Raw genomic sequence first — 21,162 nt, 5'->3', positions numbered from 1 at the left:
AAGCAAACCGTAGCCATAGAGAAATTTTATTAATGGAGTGCCGAGATGAACCCAGAGCTCTCTTATATAAGCCCTCCGAAGGGATCATTCACTATCAAGAGTAAAGACTTCACCCGTTGGTGATAGTTGAAACTCCGGACGTGTTGTCTGGAGTGGAGTACTGTATTGAGAGTACGAACCTTGGAGAAAGATCCAAACTAGATGTGCGCAAGGATAATTTATTTGATTTATATTAGACTAGAGTAGTTTTTACCCCATAAAAGGAGTTTTTTTGAGTTCGTAGAATTTTCGAGATCAAATTTGAATTGAGCTTTGAAAAATACATTGAAAAACTTTATTTGTACTATCCTGTCGGATGTAATTGATATTCCTGACTAAAGAGGTATTTTTCACTATATCATAGTGGTCACTTTCGGTGTCGTTGAATTTTCGAAACTGGATTAGGATTCAGTATTGGGAAGAACATCTAAAGCTTATTCTTAGACTATCCTGACGAAAATAATTGAATTGAATTTCTAAAAGAACAAAAACCATAAAATAAGGGTTGTTCAATCTTTAGGGGTGATTTTCTCACATGAAAATATACCTATATATTATCTACTAGTACTAAATGTTGTTATAGATGTACCTCAAGCTTTAGTTTTGTTGATATTTTATTGGGTCAAAATTAATGACTCCCAAAGGTGTCACCCCAGCCGCCTACAGATTTAATTAGCAAATAGTTTGAAAAAAATTTTCAAAATGCAAATTATTCTATGCATTCATTATTTATCAAAAAGTAGCTTTATCGAGCGAGAACGTATAACTCCTGTTATGATGAAAAGTTACGGCAATATGTAAAGGTCGTTCAATGATGTTGTGTATTTACTCAATGAGGAATTCCCACAAAAACTCGAACTAATTTGAAAAATAACAGTCAAGAAAACTATTGACCCGATAGATACTTTCTATCACCATTTTGCACATTGTCAACAAGCATACGGAGAACAATTCCAACATTTACTATAAATTAAATGACGTGATTTTCTTAGAGCAAAGAGCTTTCTCTTCATCGACTGGACAAATAAGTACCTTGTCTTAACTAACTGAATACGTTTGTTACCTTGCATTAACTGACTGGACCACCAAGTATCTTATCTCAATTAGCTGGTTACATTTGCTACTTAGCATTAATTATCTGGGTAATTAATTGTAAGTACTTGGTTAGACCACCAAGTACATTGCCTAAAGTGGTACGATACTTTTGCATCCTTTTCTTAATCGGCTGGAGGCAAAATCAACTTCAAATAGCCAGGGTCATATTCTTCATTTTTTGTCTGAAAAGTTAATCGAGATCAAGAATCATGGTGTATATGAAAAAAAATGTAATCAAATGGGAAACACCTATGGATTTCATTCCTAATATGTTTATAGCTCCTTTAGAAAACAATTCCAAGTGAAATTTAAATCTAGAATTCAGCCGGTTTTTGTTGTAGCTAATTTAAAGTTTTTTATCACATGTTATAGAATTTACCCGTATTATGTAATTTTAATGTTTGAGTAACAAGTGATTATTGTTTTATAAAGAAATAATATGATTAATTATAAACTAAGATAATTTATTTATAATTTTCAACTATATATATATATATATATATATAGTTGAAAATTATATAAAAACTATATATATATATAGTTGAAAATTATAAATTATATATATATACGAGGGTGATCCGATAAGTACTTAGCCTCACCGCCCGATGGCGCCACTCTCGCAAAAAAAAAATATTCTATCACGTAGTACAACCTTCTCGATGGTTACTGTCAAGATTTCAGCCGGATTGGAATTGTAGTTTATTTTTGAGAGCGTGTGAAAGCAAGTGTGTCCGTTGATTTTTGAAAAATGGAAAAAGAGCAGTATCGATCGGTGATTCGATTCTTGTTTTTGGAAGGAAAATCGCGTAGCGAAATCAAAAAGCGCTTGGATGCTGTGTACGGTGACTCTTCTCCTTCGATGGCGACCGTCAAAAATTGGTTTAAGGAGTTTCAACGTGGTCGCACGTCGATTTTTGAAGAGCCACGTCCAGGTGCTCCGAAAACGGCTACCACGTAGGATAACGTGACAAAAATTCACGATCTCGTATTGGCAGATCGACGATTGAAGGTGCGCGAGATAGCTAAGATCGTAGGCATCTCAAAAGACCGCGTGGATCATGTCCTGCATGAAATTTTGGGCATGAGAAAGCTGTCGGCGCGATTGGTGCCGCGTTTGCTCACTCCGGACAACAAGCGCAACGGTGAGACAACTTCAGAGCAATGTCTGACGCTGTTTAAGCGCAATTCGAAGGAGTTTCTGCGTCGTTTCATAACAGTCGACGAAATATGGATCCACTGGTATACACCAGAGACCAAGGAATAGTCGAAACAGTGGACTTTACCCGGTGAAAGTGCTCCGAAGAAGGTGAAGACTGCCCCATCGGCCGGAAAGGTGATGGCCACCGTTTTCTGGGATTCACAAGGTGTGATCTACATCGACTACCTGGAGAGGGGCAAAACAGTCACAGGGCTGTACTATGCCGAATTATTGGGCCGATTCGACGTCGAATTGCAGAAAAAACGGCCCCATTTGGCGAAGAAAAAAGTGTTCTTCCACCGTGACAACGCACCGGCTCACACCTCCGCCGTCGCCATAGCCAAACCCATCCACCGTATTCTCCAGATTTAGCCCCGTGCGACTTCTTTTTGTTTTCAAACTTGAAAAAGTCACTCGCCGGGCAGAAATTTGAGTCGCATGAGGAGGTAATCGCTGCCATGGAAGCCTACTTTTCAGACCTCGAGGAAACGTATTTTTCAGACGGGTTAAAGAAGTTGGAGCATCGCTGGGCCAAGTGTATCGAACTAAAAGGAGACTATGTTGAAAAATAAAACGCCACTTTTCCAAAATTTTCGTTTTTCTTTTGTAGGCTCAGTACTTATCGGACCACTCTCGTATATATATCGAGGACGTTCTGTGTCAAACGGAACAAGGCTCTGCCCAAAATTCACGCTAATGGATAATTTAATGATCTTAAGCTAAAACTGTTTGTTAATAAACCCTCTTTATGGACTAGTGTGGTCTTTTTAAAAAATTCAAAATGGCGGCTCAAAATGCCTTCTGGAAATCAGGAAAAATCATGGTTTTGCAGATAAACGTTAGCAAAACAAAAAAAGATGCCCAATTCAATCGAAGTTAAGTGAAAAAAGTCTGTTATTAGCATGCTTAAAAAGTTGTATAGGTAAGTTAGCGAAATCTAATATGGCGGATTCAAGATGACGCCTAAAAATCCAAAAATCGCCAAAAATTAATATAAATCGAGACTGTAACTCAAGATTTTGATATTTACACTCTTTAAATTTATCTCAATTGCTACAATTGGGTTACAAATTTCATATTCAAGTTTTCAGAAATAGAAAATCTAAAATTGCGGCTCGAATAAACGCAAAAATTTCATTAAAACATAGAAAAATAGTAAAATTCTGGGGGAAATAGTGTTAAACTAATACATTAATGATTAACTCATTAGTAAATGTTTGTTTTTGTTCTATACCCTGATTTTGATTTCATAAAATAATCATGGTGGATCTAAGGTGGCGCCTTAAACTCAAAAACCTTTGTGAATGAAGTAAATCAAGACTGTGACTTCAGATTTTGACATTTACACTCCTTGTATTTAATTCAAAAGCAAAAATATTGTCACACATTTTACATATAGATTTTCTTAAAAATCCTAAATAGCAGGTCCAATAATATCCAAAATTTTATTAAAACGATGTGAAATTTAAGTTTATTTCTCCATAATCCTGGTTAGCTGTGAATATGTTGAATGAGCAGCCACGGACATTGGAATCCCATTCCCTGAGCCTCGATTTTGATAGTAGCGTTTCAAAACTTCAGTTCAACTAAACTCTGGGACAATACTTTAGAGACAACTTAATGATTTCCGTTGCTACTAACGTTAGTTAAATCAGATGGAAGAAAGATACGCCAGTTTTATTTTATTAGCAAAACAATTTTTCTAAGGCCAAAAAAAGAAGAAAATTCATTTTTTTGCAAAATTCATGGTATTTATTATGGAATAATATGGAATAAGTAAAAAAAAAATTTGATGTAGTTTTTCTTCTTATTGGTGTACCAATTGTAAGAAAAAATTTTTTTAAATTGACAAAAATTTTGTTCGAAAAAATTAAAAGAAAATATTACAGTTGTCTACTTACAAAAACAAATATTTTTTCTCCTATACATTTTTTTAATATTAAGAATTTGCGGAGATAAAAAATGTTTAAAAAAACTGTCACTTCCCGGAAAAAATTTCCGTGCGCACGTCGGTTTTAACGAAAATAATGTTGTTACCAGTCATTCAGATAGAGCTTGATAAAAGCTAAAAAAGCTTTAACTGGAATTTTTGTAAGATTTTTTTTTCCAGATTTGGCAAATTTTCAAAGTTAGCAAAAAATTTTCCGAATTTCAATGTTGAATTATTGCTTGAAAAAAATTAAAAAACAAGCGATGGCATCCATAAGTCATATAATTTGAAACCTTTTGGAAAAACCTTTCAAATGTGCCCAGGGGGACTCGGTACGTTAATTTCTACCAGAGACATTGAACTTTAAAGTTTTGACTAATTTTCCGGCGGGGGTGGGGGCCCAAAATAGGTGACCGGCAGTCTAGAAATAATCTCAAATGAAACGTTAGATTTCCAGGAGAAATACAAAGATTCTGATGCACATATTATCGAGAACGATATAATGCATCATTTTGTTCCTCCTGTAGAATTTTCAACAAATAAGTGTGAAGAAGATAGAGAAGATTCATCTTTTGATTATAAAGAAAGATCAGTGAATTATTAGCGGAGAGGGAAAAGAAAAAATTTGAGTTTCGAGAGTGTGAAAAATAATTACAAAATGGTACAAAATGGCGTTGGGCTCACACAGTCAATCAAGATAGTCAGTCAATCATATAGAGAAAAAACTGCTCGAATTCGTAATTATGTATTACAAAATTTAAAATCTGCTATTAACATTGGTCTTATTGTGCATGATTAAGATTTTAGCGGTTAGGCATTAGGCGTAAAAAAGTAACTAGAGTTCAAAGATTTTAGATTCAAAGCTTTAAAACACTGATTATCAAGATTTAAAGAAACAAGCTCTCAGATTTGTTACTAATGTGAAGAAAACTATTGAAGAAATTAGTGTTCATAATACATATAATACAGATCAAAGTGGAAGTCAGATTCCAATTGGAAATTCACTTTGGGAGAACACTTACGGTGGAAGGCGAAAGTCAGATTCAATGTCTAGTACAATCTGTATCATCGATGACACACAGCTATACTAAACAGTCACTGATATCAGGTGAAGGAAAACTTGACACCTCCCATTTTAGTTTTGAAGGAAAAATCTGGTTGATTTTAACCAATTGTAGAATCCAAATTATTCAAACCTCCAATTATCCGATATTATATGTATACGTAGAAGCATCTAAATCTATAAAATTAACTTCAGATAAGTAATAATTAAATATAATTTAAAAATAACTGAAAGCTGACAGAAAATGTTAAACAAATTCTTTTATTGTAGATCGTTTTAAAATTTGGTTGAAAAACATTTTTCATCCAAATGTTGGTTCTACCAGTATATTGTTGCTAAATTCATGGAGTGGTCACTAAACAGATAACTGAAGAAACTAGACCAGAAAATAAGATTGTTAACGTTATGAAAATCGTAACTAGAATTACAGAAAAAAATCCAATAGTTAGACGTATACAAATTTCGAGTGTGGAAAAATTTTGTTCAATGTTTTTCAGATAATGTTATTTTAATGGATTACGATTTGTATTTACATTTAAGAAACATAATTATTAGGTTTAAGTCATTAGTTCATACCCAATTTTTATCACCAAGATATTGTTATCTTCCTAAATATTCTTCGTTTAAAAATGAATATCTCAATGAAAACTGAAAAAAATTTCATGATTCAGTTGATTTCAGTTTCGGAGATTCTTGTAGTTCAAAATGCGAAAATGAAAGCTGTAAAAATGCTGCAATTAAATGATGTGGCTGGTGTAAAAAGTCCATATGTTCCAAACATTTTTTTATGGTTATTATTACTATCCAGACTTTAACAAATAAAATTGTTAAAAAACCGTTTCTTCTAATTATATTAACTGTAACGAGGTGGTTATCTAGTAAAATAGGAATTTATTGACGCACAAACTCCCACAATGCAGAGCTAACCGCCGCTCCGTTAAACACGTATACTTATACGTGTATTCGCCTTTACGTTTGATATTTTCGTTTCAGTGTCTTCTTTCCAACCGAGTTGAACTCACCTTAAGTCACTTGACTTGTGATACTCGATCTATCTTAGGTTTGAGTGACCTAATGTTTACTCCAACTATTTCCTAGATGAAATCGGATTGAAACTTAATCCTTTATAGATCTGTAAAACTATTAGGAAATAATATGACGAATAAAATTAATAATGTTTAATTCAACTAAACTACAGTCTTTTACGGGCCGAAAGACTAACGCATGCAAATAGGATTTACAATGATTAATAATAATACGGGGAGAGAGAGAGAGAGAATTCGAACTTTTGCTGTAAAAACTAACGCTCGGCACGAATACAAAAAAAACGCTCTCGATAGACAAAATAATTTCGATAGTATTTTATCACGCAATGAAAAGGGAGGTGCACCTACCCTGCGGTGCAATTACGGTGATCAGCCCTAATTGTTGAAGACAAATGTAGATGGTGCTCCTTGAATCAGAATCAGCTGCGCTGCCTCACTCTCAAATATCTGCTGCTTTCTCCAATAAATGTTGCTGCTGCAATGCTTCTGCTGTGATGCCGCTGCTGTGATGCTGCTTGCTATCTCTCACGCACGTTCAAAAAAATCAAGAAAACTTTGTAGCAAAACGGCAAAACACTATGCAAACTAAATTGGCGGTACTCTTTAAAAAACAGCTGAGGCTTAATTGACTATATTCAAACTCTCGCGCGCCCTCTCTCTCTCTCTCTCTTAGTCGTTCGTAATAGCATCGCGAGTGTACCGAATCGCGAACGAATCGATTAATTGAATCGACTACCGTTGCATAATTTTTATAAAAGTATATAAAAATAATAATACAAAAATAATAAGAACAATACATCAATACAATCACAAATGAATTTAAAATTAAATAATATTTAATGTAGATTGAGTATAATTTGTTATTTTTATTCATTATGTATAAAAATTAGTTTTTTTCCATAAAGAGTTATAATAGAAATTCATATCAATTTTTCAAGTTTATTTTGATTAGAAACAGGAGTTGCAATCTCTATAATTTAATTAAAAGCAAAGAAATTGTTTAACTCTATTTTTTTATTGCAAATATCTGTTCAAAATTAAACTATTGTTTCACTGGAAAAATTTATGTCAATTTTTCAATGTTTGGAATATTAAAAATAGGGGTTGCAGCTCCTTAAAGTAAAAACATCAGAATTTGTCTTACTTTTCATATTGATTATTACCCATATGATTTCACTAAAAAATCTTGATTAGAAGAAATGTTATTCTAAAAAAACTATTTTTGCTAGTGAACTGTGAGGGTAGATTTGATCCTATAAATTTGTTTTTCTGCCGATAAAAAAAATACGAATCTCTTGTTTTTTGATTGTACTATAACATATATAAAAATTATTATCCATATCGGTGAATTCGGTTTACGGTACCTTCCTTATTAGTATAGTTATTCATTATCATAGTGTTTATTGCTAATTTTATTTTTTACAAGTGATCGATTACAAATATGAAACAGACATGGTTAAAATAGTTTATCGATAACTTTTAGTGAAAAAACGGTTACCAACGATATAAATTCACATTTTGTATTTTGATAGATATAAATTATGTTCGCTATTTGGTCGCATTTATTAGCTGAAATTCATAGTCGCATGGCATTTACACATTAAAACGCATTCGAAATTTTCGCAGATTCAAATTTAAACCGTGACCTTGAAACTTTTACTTGCTAAAAATACGCTACTGTTTACTAGCACGAGTAACGTCACGCGCTCTATGTGAAAACAAAATAATAGCTACTGGTGTGTTGAATCGTTACATAAAATGAATATAACCATATAAAAATTTATAAATAATTATGTGTAACAGATTGTGAATTAATTTCTAAAAATGCAGTTGGATTTAACATGCCAAAATTAAAAAAATACATGTTAAGTATAACGAAAGCAGTGGTATTTACAAGGTTTACTCTGGAAAGCAATGAAAATTGCTGAATTCTCGACTTTCAATGCGTTTTTCATATCGAATGGTAAATTTTAATCAATTTTTGACACCGGATGAGAGTTCTACATTCTAAATTCTATAAGAATACGTAATTATTATATCATGAAAGGTCATTTCCACTGTACTCTTATCAGAGATTGACAAAAAAACTAAAAATACAAAAAATTAATAAAACCTTGAATTTTAACGCGTTTCTCTCGTAAACCAATAACATTAAATCACGTGAAATTTCGGAGAAACATCTATTTTGACTTTCATGTTCAAAGTAATTGGGACAAATAAACAATAGGGATCATCTTTCTGTTATTTTACATTCTTAGATTCTCACTGAGGAGATAATCCAACACTAAAAGAGAAACGCTTATTAATTGTTGAAATCTTATTTGGAATCTCAGCAGCAGCGAACTAGATAGAAATAGTGATTTATTTTATTGTCTGAATTTTGGGATAAGTTCGTGAAACCGAAGAATGTTTGAAATTTATAAATCAATATTAATAAAATGTGTACTTCGAATAAAGAAAATTGAGTGTATCAATCTACTTACTATAACAGGTTTTTCTATGTCTACCAAATCTCTTATTTCTTATGCGGATGTTTCTTCGGTTACAAAACCAAAAAAGGGTTAGAAGAAGACTGCTGCAAGGATGAAGAGGAAAGATCGACCGAAGACGACGAAGAAGATGAATACTTAAAACGAGTGAGTAAAGTAATGTCCTCAAATTTTCAATTAAGCAGAGTTAAATGATTTCATATGGGACTTGGGATTAGCAAAAGATGGAACAGAATATATGGCAGCAGCACTAAAGAAGAAAAATCTACTGGCTAAGAAAACCAAAGCTTATGTTTATAGGAACAGAGAGAAAGATTTTCGGAAATTTTTCACAAGAGAAGTCATTGGTATACTGTTCAGATGTAAAAGGACTGATTGATGAATTAAAGCCAGATATTTATAAAGACGAAGAGGGGAAACTCTTCATTGACTTATTAAAAATAAGTCTCAAAGGTTTATTACTTCATAACGGAAATAATTTTGCACCGATTCCTATAGCTCATTCTATAAAACTGAAAGAGACTTATGAAAACCTCAAAATATTTTAGATAAAATAAACTACTTAGATCATCAGTGGAAACTTCAAGGTGATCTCATAATCGCAACCTTAATTCTAAGCCAACAATCAGGTTATAAAAAAATCCCTGCTTCTTATATTTATGAGATAGCAGAGACCTAACTAATCATTACGTTAAGAAAGACTAGTCAAAGAGAATCAAGTTTAATCCAAGATCGAAGAATATCAAACACGCACCATTAATCGATCCATCGAAATATCTACTTCTGCCACCCCATATCAAACTTAGCCTCATAAAACAATTACTTAAAGCTCTAGATAAAGAGGGTGACTGTTTTCGATACTGAGGCGAAAAATTTCTAGCGATTAGTAATGCGAAATTGAAAGAAGATATTTTTTATGGTTCCCAAATTCGAATTCTTATCCAGGATAAAAACTTCGTGACAAAGAAAAGGTAGCTTGATTGAGTTTCAAAGATGTACTATATGTCAAACATTTCTAGGAAACAAAAGGGATTAAAATTACCGGGATTTGATAGAATGGTTATTGAAAAATTACAGAGACATAGGTTGTCTGATGAATCTCAAACAGCACTTCTTACACTCACACATTGATTACTTTCCTGAAAATCTGGAAGATTTCAGTGAAGAACAAGGAGAGCGATTCCACCAAGATATAAGTGAAATGGAAAAACGATATTAAGGTAGATGGGACGTCAACATAATGGCAGATTTCTGTTGGACGCTAAAAAGAGAAACAGATCGAAAAAGTGAGAAGAGATTGAGAAACCCACTCTATAGATCGTTCGACGAGAAAAGAGTGCGTTACAAGAGAAGAAGAGAGTAATTGTATACTCCTTTTCTTTTTGGGTATTTGCTTATTTTTTATATTTTAAGAGTTCGTATCTTCAATAAAATGATTTTATAGGCAGATTCAGCGCGTTAAAATACTTGAAAAATATGTTTGACCAAATCGAAAGAATTAAAACAGAATATTTCTAACTCTCGTCTATGTTATTTTTTGAATTTTTTTTATGCAGCATTCCAAATTTTTTCTAATTTGGAAGGTTAAAGAACTGAGAGCAGCTCATATTTATATTTAGCAAGTCAATTTACGTAAGATACATGCTTATTCGGTGTAGAAACGATCTCAAATTCATGCTTTCATGATAAAAGATATCGAATTTTCCCTATTTTTCACTTTTTTAAGAAGTTTTTCGACTTTTCTGAAGGATTTGAGAGTGTCCGAACAATTCTGATGGCAGATTCGAATTCAGCGTGTCAACATACGTAAGAAACATGTTTATTCTACATGGAAAAAAATTTAAGTGCTCAAGGTCTCAGTAAAAAACGTCGATTTAGCTCTTTTTTTGACGATTTTGAGCTATTTTTCGATTTTTCACAAGATTTTGGACATATATTGGCATATCTGACGATGGATTCGGATTAAGCGAGTTAAAATACAGAAGAGTATATATATCTCCCCAAAAGTACAGACGACTTTTTTTTCTGTGCCTATGTAATTTACGAACTATTTTTATAATTATATTATGTAATGAAGTGAGTTGTGCAGAATCTAGCAAGCTAGCATGTTACGAGCGAGGTGAGGTCCGAGAAAATCGGAGTGGGCCGGTTTATCGCGAGTAAACAGAGATTTACTTTGTCACAGGATGAGAGTGGAGTGAGACGTTACGAACGGGCAGTATTAGGTGACCGGCACAGAGAGAGACAGTTCCTACTACCTAAAATCAACATGTTAGTATTTATTAGATAATGAGTAACACGTAGCGTATTAGAATCCGAAACTTCGGACTGTACCACAAAAGAAAAGAGATCTGTTATTAGAGCTGAGTTAGAAAAACTTATTGACACTGTATTAGAAAAGCGTAATTATGTTGGTAGTTATATCGTCAAAATTATAACAGATGATAGTCAGGGTTTTTTTAAATTTGTTTATTTATTATAGAGAAGAATGTATGAAATGAAGATTTACATGAGAGTGTACTTGAAAAAAAGAAAACTTCAAGGCCGTGTAGCTGTGTATGAGAGTATGGAATCACTTGCACCGCCTCGGAAAAGCCATCCCCGTCTCTCGCCGCCTCGTAACCAACCATATAATTATGCCCGATTCGCACTTTAACATAAACACCTTTTTATTTTCAAATTCGTCCACCCATGCCCAAGAAAACAATGCAACAAGTCGATGAGTGCAATCCGATGACTGACGAGAAAGAAGAAGTACACGACGCAGAAAAATGAAGCGCACGCACACATACACACTTCCGATCAAGTGTTGTCGGTTTAAGAAAAAGAAAATGAAATACAAACGCAAAACAACAAAAATGCACACAAATAAAATCACGGATGCATTACAAACCCGGGACTCACCACAAACAATCCGGGGAGGTTGACACACCCGATACGACCAGACCACGGTGTGTTTAAAAAAATTTAAATCGAATTGAAAACTACTCCGGATTTTCTTGTTGAATACGATAGTAGGAACTTTCAGGAAACGTTTCCACGCGAAATCAAAATCTAGGACTTGGCCGTTTTTTTTACACATTTAACTGTTTTTTCATCATTATATAGTATCTACACATATAGTGACGTTTGATAATTAAATAAAGAGGTAATGGAGGTTTATAAATAAATTATATAATAAATTATAATCTAAAATTAATTTATTAACCATTTCTACATATAAATAAAATAAATCGTACTCATTTATTTACAATAAATTAACAAGAATAATATGGAACATTTTTCGAAATAAATTATACAATCAATTGTATAATTATAAACGGATCGTAAACGATAATAAATATATATTATTCACGCTTTTTAAATAAATAATAGTAACGAAAAACTGTAGCAAGTTACTCAGGATAGCTTATAAATGACTACTATTATAGTCACATACAGTTTTCAATAAATGATTTGCGAACTCAGGGTGCGTATTATCAACTTTACGTTTCTTCCATGTCTTTTTAAGGTCACAATGAACAGACTATGTTTTGAACGAAGTATGGTACGTGGTGGAAAACTGCATGAGCTTTGGAAGTAACATTTACATTTAAGTCTAAATAACTTTGACGAAATTTATTTACTGCATCAACAAAATTAGGTTTTAATACATATGAAAAACACGAATCTACTACTGATCGAAAGTCGGAAAAGCATTTCACGTATTTCAAACAATTTATATTGCAATTACTACGAAGATTATCTATTTTGTTTAATAGAGTCTTACACGAGTTTCCTGCAAAAGCTGGCCCGCCATAAGTGACTTCTTTCATAATATTGCAAGCTCGTACCCACTTCAAACTATCTTCTTCAAATTCTTTAGATATGTGATCATATAAAGTGTTCACAACACCAATCAATAAATACAGTTCGGGAGGAGGAATTATACTAATAATCTCAATATCTTCTCCGAAAATTTTACTGTCTTTGAAAACCGGATAGTTTACACAATTTTCATATAACTGCATCATTTTTTTTACCGCCATTTTTCATCCAAAGCTCGTATTTCTTGGAAATTTGAGCTATTGTTCTGTAATTTCCACAATCGTGTAACTTACTTTTTGATGCATTACACCATGGGCAAGGAAAAGTGCTTTAGTAAGGCATAATTCCTACTAATATGTTAATCATCTTCAAATCGGCGGCAATAGTACAATCGAGTTCATTTAGATTCAAAAGAGGCCAAAACGTAGAAATATTAACAATAGTTTTCTTGAAGTCCTTCTACTATTCCTAAAATCAGTAGTTTTTTTACACCGGAATCTTTGAATTTGTTTGGTGCTATTCCATCGCTGTAGTTGGAACGAGATCTTTTATTCAATTTTTCAACGAACGCCTGATTGTTATTTTCAACTGATAAACATGTTTTTAAGAATCCTCCACCGCCATCTATACCGACTTTTAGATACACTTCGTAATTTTCACGATGCTCATTCACATATTGACACATTGCAGATACATTATTACATAAAACAAAATCTTTTTATTTTTATTTCATTAGAAACTTTTTTATCAGTAGACTTTGTAAATGTGACCTTTTTCACGTGACAAAGCGAATCAAGACGGTGACTTTGAGTACTTTTTTTTCTTAAATCTTTTTCAATCAACTTTAGTTTTTTTGCAGCTGTACGTAGAGAAGAAACTATACGGCAAGTTGTGTTAGCACATAATACATGGTTTATTTCAATTTTTAACACATCATCAACTGAAATAGCAGGAAAAGATTCTTTTATGTTATTTGAATTTAAGGATAGCACAGGCCAACAAGGTCTCAGAACCAGAGACCAGACATAGTACACTCGAAGGATTTTGGTGCGCTGAATCCAAATCCAAGCTCAGAATTGCGTCAGCACGTCAGGATTTTGAGATATCCTAACCTAAATGTGCGAAAATTACGTATTTTGGCTATATTCGGTACTTTATAACATTGCGAATAAATTTTTTCATGAAAAACTGACGACGGCATCTGAAAGAGCAACTCTTGGCCTACAAAATGAACTACCGATTTTTGTTTTTATGTCCTCTGGTAATGTAGATATCGTTGTTTGAAATTTAACACCTATGAATTTGTTTATACTGCGACACACCAGAACGAGTGACCAGACATAGTACACCCGAAAGATTTTGGTGGGCTGAATCCAAATCCGAGCTCAGAATTGCGCTAGTACGTCAGAATTTTGAGATATCCTAACCTAAAAATGCGAAAATCAAGTTTTTTTGGCTATATACGGTACCTTATAACATTGCGAATAATTTTTTTCGTGCAAAATTGACAACGGCATCTAAAAAGCAATTCTCATCGTACAAAAGCACAAACAATCTTTAGTTTATGTCTTCTTTTATCGTCAATTGAAATGTACTACTTATCAATTGGTTTATACGGCAACGCAATGAATTTCGACTATTATAACTCAAATCCCTGATCTTGGAGCATTGTAACCTGCGGGGCAATAATCCTTGCCCACTTAACCCTAAATCCCTTAACCTCCGAGCCCTGTGACCTTCGATGTAATAATCCCCGTCCCCTTAACCGTAAATATTTTAACCCAAGAAGGTTATAACAAGTGCGGCAATAAAACCTGCTGACTTAACCCCGAATTTCTTCACCTTGGAATCCTGTAACCTGCAATACAATAGCCCTAGATTCCTTGTGGCGCAAATTACTGGGATTTGCGTAACGGCATCGAGGGTTATAACATCACAGGTCAGGGCTACAGGGTTAACGAATTCAAGTGCGCTATAACCTGCAAGCTCAAAACCATGACAGGATTGCCTAAGTGCGCTATAACCTACACTCAGCTTAAAACCACGATAAGTTAACCTAAGCGCTCTATGACCCGCGAGAGGTTAAGCTAAGTGCGTTATAATACGCGGCTGGTTAACTCAAGTGCGCTATAACCTGCAAGCTCATAATCACGGTAAGTTAACCTCAATTCGCTATAACCTGCTACAGGTTAATTTAAGCGCGTTATAATCCGCAATAGGTATATTTGCTGCTGTCTAAAAACATAGATCAAAGAGTTTGCATTAAATTTTGTGTGAAAAATGGAATCAAATGTTCCAAAACACTTGAAATGCTGAAAGTGGGATACGGTGAGTCTATTTTAAGCCAAAAAAATGTTTACAAGTGGTATAAACTCTTCCAAGAAGGCCGAGAAAACACCGACGACGAACCTCGTTCTGGACGCCCCAGCACATCAACAACTGATGAGAATGTTGAAGAAGTGAAGAAAATAGTGTTGGGAAATCGTCGAATTACCATTAGAGAAATTGCTGATGATATTGGCATCTCATTTGGTTCGTGCCAATCAATTTTGACGAGTGTTTTAGACATGAGACGTGTGTCAGCGAAGTTTGTTCCGAAATTGCTCAATTTCGACCAAAAGAAACGTCGCATGAGCATCGCCCAAGAGCTACTGAATGACGTCAACGATGATCCAGATTTACTCAACAGGGTTATAACAGGTGACGAAACATGGGTATACGGTTATGACGTCGAGACTAAGACTCGATCGTCCCAGTGGAGGCATTCTGGATCACCAAGACCAAAAAAAGCACGCCAAGTTCGATCAAATGTAAAGGTTTTGCTTACAGTTTTCTTTGACTGCAGGGGCGTGGTGCATCACGAGTTCTTGCCACAGGGTAGAACAGTAAATAAGGAATATTACCTGCAAGTTATGCGCAATTTGCGCGAAGCAATCCGCCAGAAACGTCCGAATTTGTGGAAAAATAAAAATTGGCTTTTGCACCATGATAACGCCCCTGCTCACACATCGTTGCTTGTGCGCGAATTTTTGGCTAAAACCAACACAGTAACGATGCCACAGGCACCGTATTCCCCAGATCTGGCCCCCTGTGACTTCTTCTTGTTCCCAAAACTGAAGAGGCCCATGAAAGGACGGCGTTTTGCCACGATTGAGGAGATAAAGACGGCATCGAAGGATGAACTAAACAAGATCACAAAAAATGATTTTTTGAAATGCTTTGAGGATTGGAAAAAGCGTTGGCACAAGTGCATTATATCCGAGGGGGATTACTTTGAAGGAGATAAAATAAAAATTGATGAATAAATAAATATTTTTTGAGAAAAATAAAAATTCACCTTACTTTTTGATCACACCTCGTATAGTTTTTTACATTGTTATACTTTGTTATACGGTTACACTCATGAGCTTTCCCTTTCTTCACTTCCGATAAATACTCAGTGCGCTGCTTTAAATAAATACGGTTAATACGATTTTGAGAATTAGTTTTTGAAGACGAAACTTTTTTTGGTTTTTTAAATTTTTCTTCTCTCGCTAACTTAAATAGAGTACATTGACACTTATCCTGAGATATTGTTCTAGTATATTTAAGGGGATTAGTATACGAGTACATTGATTAATCCGGAAAAAAAATTTTAACATTTTCCTTCTTTATCTCTCGATAAAAGTTAATTCAACATGTACTACATAAAGCAATTGGCAAACGAATATCATTCGAATCGTAATTTGTATAACTTTGAATCAAACTTTTAAGCTTAGGCCCTATACTTGTCATATTTTTTTTCTTTTGTTGACACAATAAACAAATTTTTGTGCGATTTTTATCGTGAGAGTACGCATGATCTTTTGAATGTAGAGCCATTTTTCATTCTTGTCCTTTCTTAAAAGAATCATTAGGAAAATGCGTCGCCAACATCCAGTATTTTCATTGGTTAAGATATGAAACGGTGCGGAAATTTGAAGTATCGTTAGATTTCAAATGTTATTTTTATTGATTAATTACTATATTCAAAAAGAAATATTATGCCATGAGTTATACAATAGTTACATGTGATTTCAATTACATTATGCATAGACGTATTTTTTTACACGTGGAAAAACGTAATCATCCAGTTCCAGAACTGAAAATATGTAGAAATCTTAACCTAACTTTTAGATGAGATACGCGTACATGTATATATGCACTACAGATTCAATATGGTTAAGCAAACCGTTTTTATTTTTACATAATAGGAAATAGGAATAAAGAAAATGTTTTAATTTAATTAGACTGTAGAAAATAATTTATTTAAGAAAAAACGGGGTATAACAAGTGCACGCGAAGCGCGCTTGATAACACTAGTAGGTAAAAGAACTCACCGAACGTTAATTTGAAAGATGGTATTGTTGCCTATACTTCTTCAGTAAACAAAAAACGAAATAGTACTGATAACTAATATATCGTAATAAAATTTAATAGAAGTCTGCTCTGCGAGTTAAGCCTATGTGTATACGTAAAACACTTATCGTAAATAATATAGGTAAATACTTAAGAACGCGTGAAACGTAAACAGAGAGAATAAGTCTGTGTTTTTGATGTGTTCTAAGTAAATAGAAAACAATATATGTAAAATGTGTTAAATGTGGTTGAAAGAGTATAAAGAAATTTGCTATATTGTTTCAATACTTTGTTCTAAAGAAAAGAGTAAAATTATTTTATTTATTTGTAAAAAGCGTTGATAAATTAATTTTAGATGATGATTTATTATATAATTTATTTATAAACCTCCATTACCTTTTTATTTAATTATCAAACGTCACTATATGTGTAGATACTATATAATGATGAAAAAACAGTTAAATGTGTAAAAAAAAACGGCCAAGTTCTAGATTTCGATTTCGCGTGGAAACGTTTTCTGAAAGTTCCTACTATCTTATTCAACAAGAAAATTCAGAGTGGTTTCAATTCGATTTAAATTTTTGAAAACATACTGTGGGCAGTCTGGCGCCCGATAACAAGTCGGGAAGACAAGTCGTCGACGCGCATTAGGTGGTGAGGTTTCGGCTGGCAGTTTTGTTTTCCCAAATCTCCCGTCACATTATATTTTATGCATAGTACCTGATGTTAAAGAGACGTATAACAATGTTAAAATTTTATTTGATTTAGTTAAAATTAATAACATTGCTTTCAGTTTCTTGAGGATTTAAAATTGTTACTTCTGTACCATGGTCAACATAAAGCTACACCTATGTAGCCATGCTAATACTGTTTCGTTTATTTGCATAGTTTGAATTGTGAATAGTGAATTAGTTAACAACAAAAACACTACTGAAAATATTTCTTCATTGAAAATATTTGGAAAATTAAAAAAGGACTGCAATACGTACATACCTCTCACACAAATTTTTTCGTACGATGTCAATTTTTTGAGATATTCAGATACGTAATTTAAAATGGGACACGCTATGTATTGCAGTTAATTCAACCGATTTTTAATTAATATCTTATACTTTCAATTACACACACGGGCGCTCGCTTACAGAAATATATATTGTAACGGAGTGGATTAGCTGGTACAAATAGGGTTTATTAAAGAACAAACTCCCACGATGCAGAGCTAACCGCCGCTCCGTTAAACACGTATACTTATACGTGTATTCGCATTAACGTCTAATACTTTCGTTTCAGTGTCTTCTTTCCAACCGAGTTGAACTCACCTTAAGTCACTTGACTTGTGATACTCGATCTATCTTAGGTTTGAGTGACCTAATGTTTACTCCAACTATTTCCTAGATGAAATCGGTTTAAAAATTAACCGGTAACGGATTCGTTAAGCTAAAAAGGAACGAAATAACGTAATGCAGCGAATAAAATTAAGATTTTTTATGACTAAAAAACTACAGTCTTCGTAGGGCCGAAAGACTTGCGCATGAGAATAGGATTTACAAATTGTCAATATTACGGGGGGGTTGCAATCACGACGCTCTCAGGAAGCTCGATTATGGTCCGCTTAGCAAAAACATAGATTATGCACATAATGCACCATACGGCCAGCCGCGAGGCTGGCCAGGTTACTTTGTGCAAAAATCTTTTGTCAAAGCGGCGGCGAGTAATTGTCTTCCTCAACAGAGAAAGGAGACTTCTCAAACAAACAATTCGTTGTTTTGGGAGAGGACGTCGTAAACTTCTCTCTTTTGTGTACGGGCATATGAAAATGCTGAAGTACAAAATGCGTCACCGATTGCCCTGGACAAGCAACTAATGCTAGTCGACCCGAAGTGAAAGCAATGTGTATTTGAACGAAGACTTGCAATCACAAGTGCGGATGTGTGTACCTTTACGCGGTGGGGCTGAAAACGCTGTCTCTGTAAAGAAACAGTAGGCAAAACACACAACGCTTGCCCCTAGAGTAAAAGGCCAACCGGCCAAACAAAAGAAACAACACGGACCATGACAACACGTGGTGAGGTGCGGCCTGTAAACGCCCCAACATTCAACGCGGAGTCTACCACACCCCAAGAGCTCAACTCGAGCCCAGAAAAGCCAAAATCCGGGATTTACTTGAGGGGAAATCTCTCGGGATTGTGGCACCGCGCGCCCTCTTAGAGGACGGGAGACCGCTCCGGAAGCGAGTTGCAGAGGACCAATGGTCCCGGTAATCCGAATTGAATTCGGGTAGATAAGAAATTACTTCCTATCGACTGGCAATCGGTAGGTGCCACTACTGTGGGTAAAGAGTCGCGGCCGTGGTCATAGCAGCCACCCAAAGTTCTTTGCCTCGAGCTCCTGGAGTAAGGCCCGACACCATTGTGCGAGAGAACAGTCCATTGAGCCGAGTAACTCTCGATGACTAGAACGCACTACGGATGCCGAAACCCTTAGGAAAAATATTTCCACAGAAGGGCAGCATCCTTCCTGCTAAGGAATTGTTTAAGTCCTAATAGCTAAAGCAATTTTGCAATTGAAAGCGAAATTCGTGGCTGTCAGCTCTCTTTGAAAGCAAAAACCATGCACTAAATTTCCATCAAATCCAGTGCTGCTAATGGTAAACACAGGCTAAGACGATAGAAAAGGCGAAAACCCGACAGGCTCACTCAAGTGCTACTTTGGTTGCAATTCGTCAAACACATAACTCTGATCTGACCAAAATGAGGTTTGACTAACATCAAACCTAGCGTGAAACGAAAACACGTCGGTACACTCGTAAGTAGTATTAAGTTATATTATAATCAAATTATAATCAAATTAGTTTTAAGTAGTTAACAATAATTAATTTAAGCAATAAGTTAAGTAGTAGTATTAAGAATAAAATTAAGAAAAGTTACCAATCAAAATCAAAAGTAAAATTAAAAATAAGAAAAATTATAGATTTAAGATTACCTAATCAAATCAAATAAAATTAAATAAAATTGAATAAAATAAATAAATCAAAATAATTAAATAATCTAACAAAAGTTAGAAAGCTAGAAAAATAACTAGCTTAATCAACTGTAAATATAAGAGCCATGGAAAACCATGGAGAAACCCGATAAGGTAACGAACGAAGCTCAAGTCAACACGCACAAACATACTCACTGCTTGCACTCGAACGCCACTTGCCTAATTTGAACGCGCATGTTAACGTTGAAACTAAAGTCGAAAGCCACACTCCAGAATCGCCAGCAGCGATCCCAAAGGAGGAAACATATATCTAGACATTGCGTTGTACCTCGAAAGGTATGGTCAACCATTCTAGGTTTAGAAAGGCAAGGAAACGTAAGCAGGAGGCGACCGTCGAGAAATCAGAGCACTGCTCTAACAGTCCAGCGTCAACTCAGTTTCCTTCGCAACCAAACAATTTTGACGAAAGCAAAGACGATTGCCCACCAGTTAAGAGGTTTAACTTGAACGCACAACAAAACCCTGAACTGGGCCCGAAACTGAGGATCATAGAATTGAACCTCAACAAAAGCCAAGTAGCCAACGATGAGCTCGGAGAAATCATGACAGGCAGAAATCTTGACATACAGGTGGCACTGGTGCAAGAACCATATCACTGGAATAACGCGATTTCAGGTATGGACAGTGTCTCAGCCATTCACGGAGCCAAAAAAGGCGAAATGATTCAAGCTGCGATACTCTACAACCCGCACAAGGTCACTGCTACCAAGATTTCTAATTTATGTGACTCCTACTGTGTCTGTGCACAAATAGTCGGAGCCTTTGGAGAAGTTTACTTCATAAGTGTCTACTGCCAGTTCAGCCACAGCAGGAAGACCTATCTTGATAAACTAGCTAAGACTCTAAAGCAATTAAAAGGCAAAAGAGTCTTAGTCGGAATGGATGCAAACGCCAAGTCAAAGATCTGGTCTAATACACAGAATAAGAATGGAATAGTCATTGAAGGAATCATAAATCAACACGGGCTAATAGTGTTCCAACAGGAAGGACCAACTTCCAACGTGCCGTAGTACGAGGGGTGAGACGAACATTGATATAACTTTACACACATCAAATCTGTCAAACCTCTTAGCTAG

General features: G+C 34.7%; 1 protein-coding gene across 4 annotated transcripts in view; it reads left to right on the top strand.

The window, feature by feature from the left end:
- Positions 1–21,162, top strand: part of LOC131664658 (proton-coupled folate transporter) — a 690,091-nt gene that overhangs the window by 571,591 nt on the left and 97,338 nt on the right. The gene's annotated exons all lie outside the window — the stretch shown is intronic.

Source organism: Phymastichus coffea, unplaced genomic scaffold (genome assembly GCF_024137745.1).
Source record: "Phymastichus coffea isolate CEN01 unplaced genomic scaffold, Cenicafe_Pcof_1.1 PCOF00003, whole genome shotgun sequence".
Lineage (NCBI taxonomy): Eukaryota > Metazoa > Arthropoda > Insecta > Hymenoptera > Eulophidae > Phymastichus > Phymastichus coffea.
This window is presented reverse-complemented; position numbering and strand designations above follow the sequence as displayed.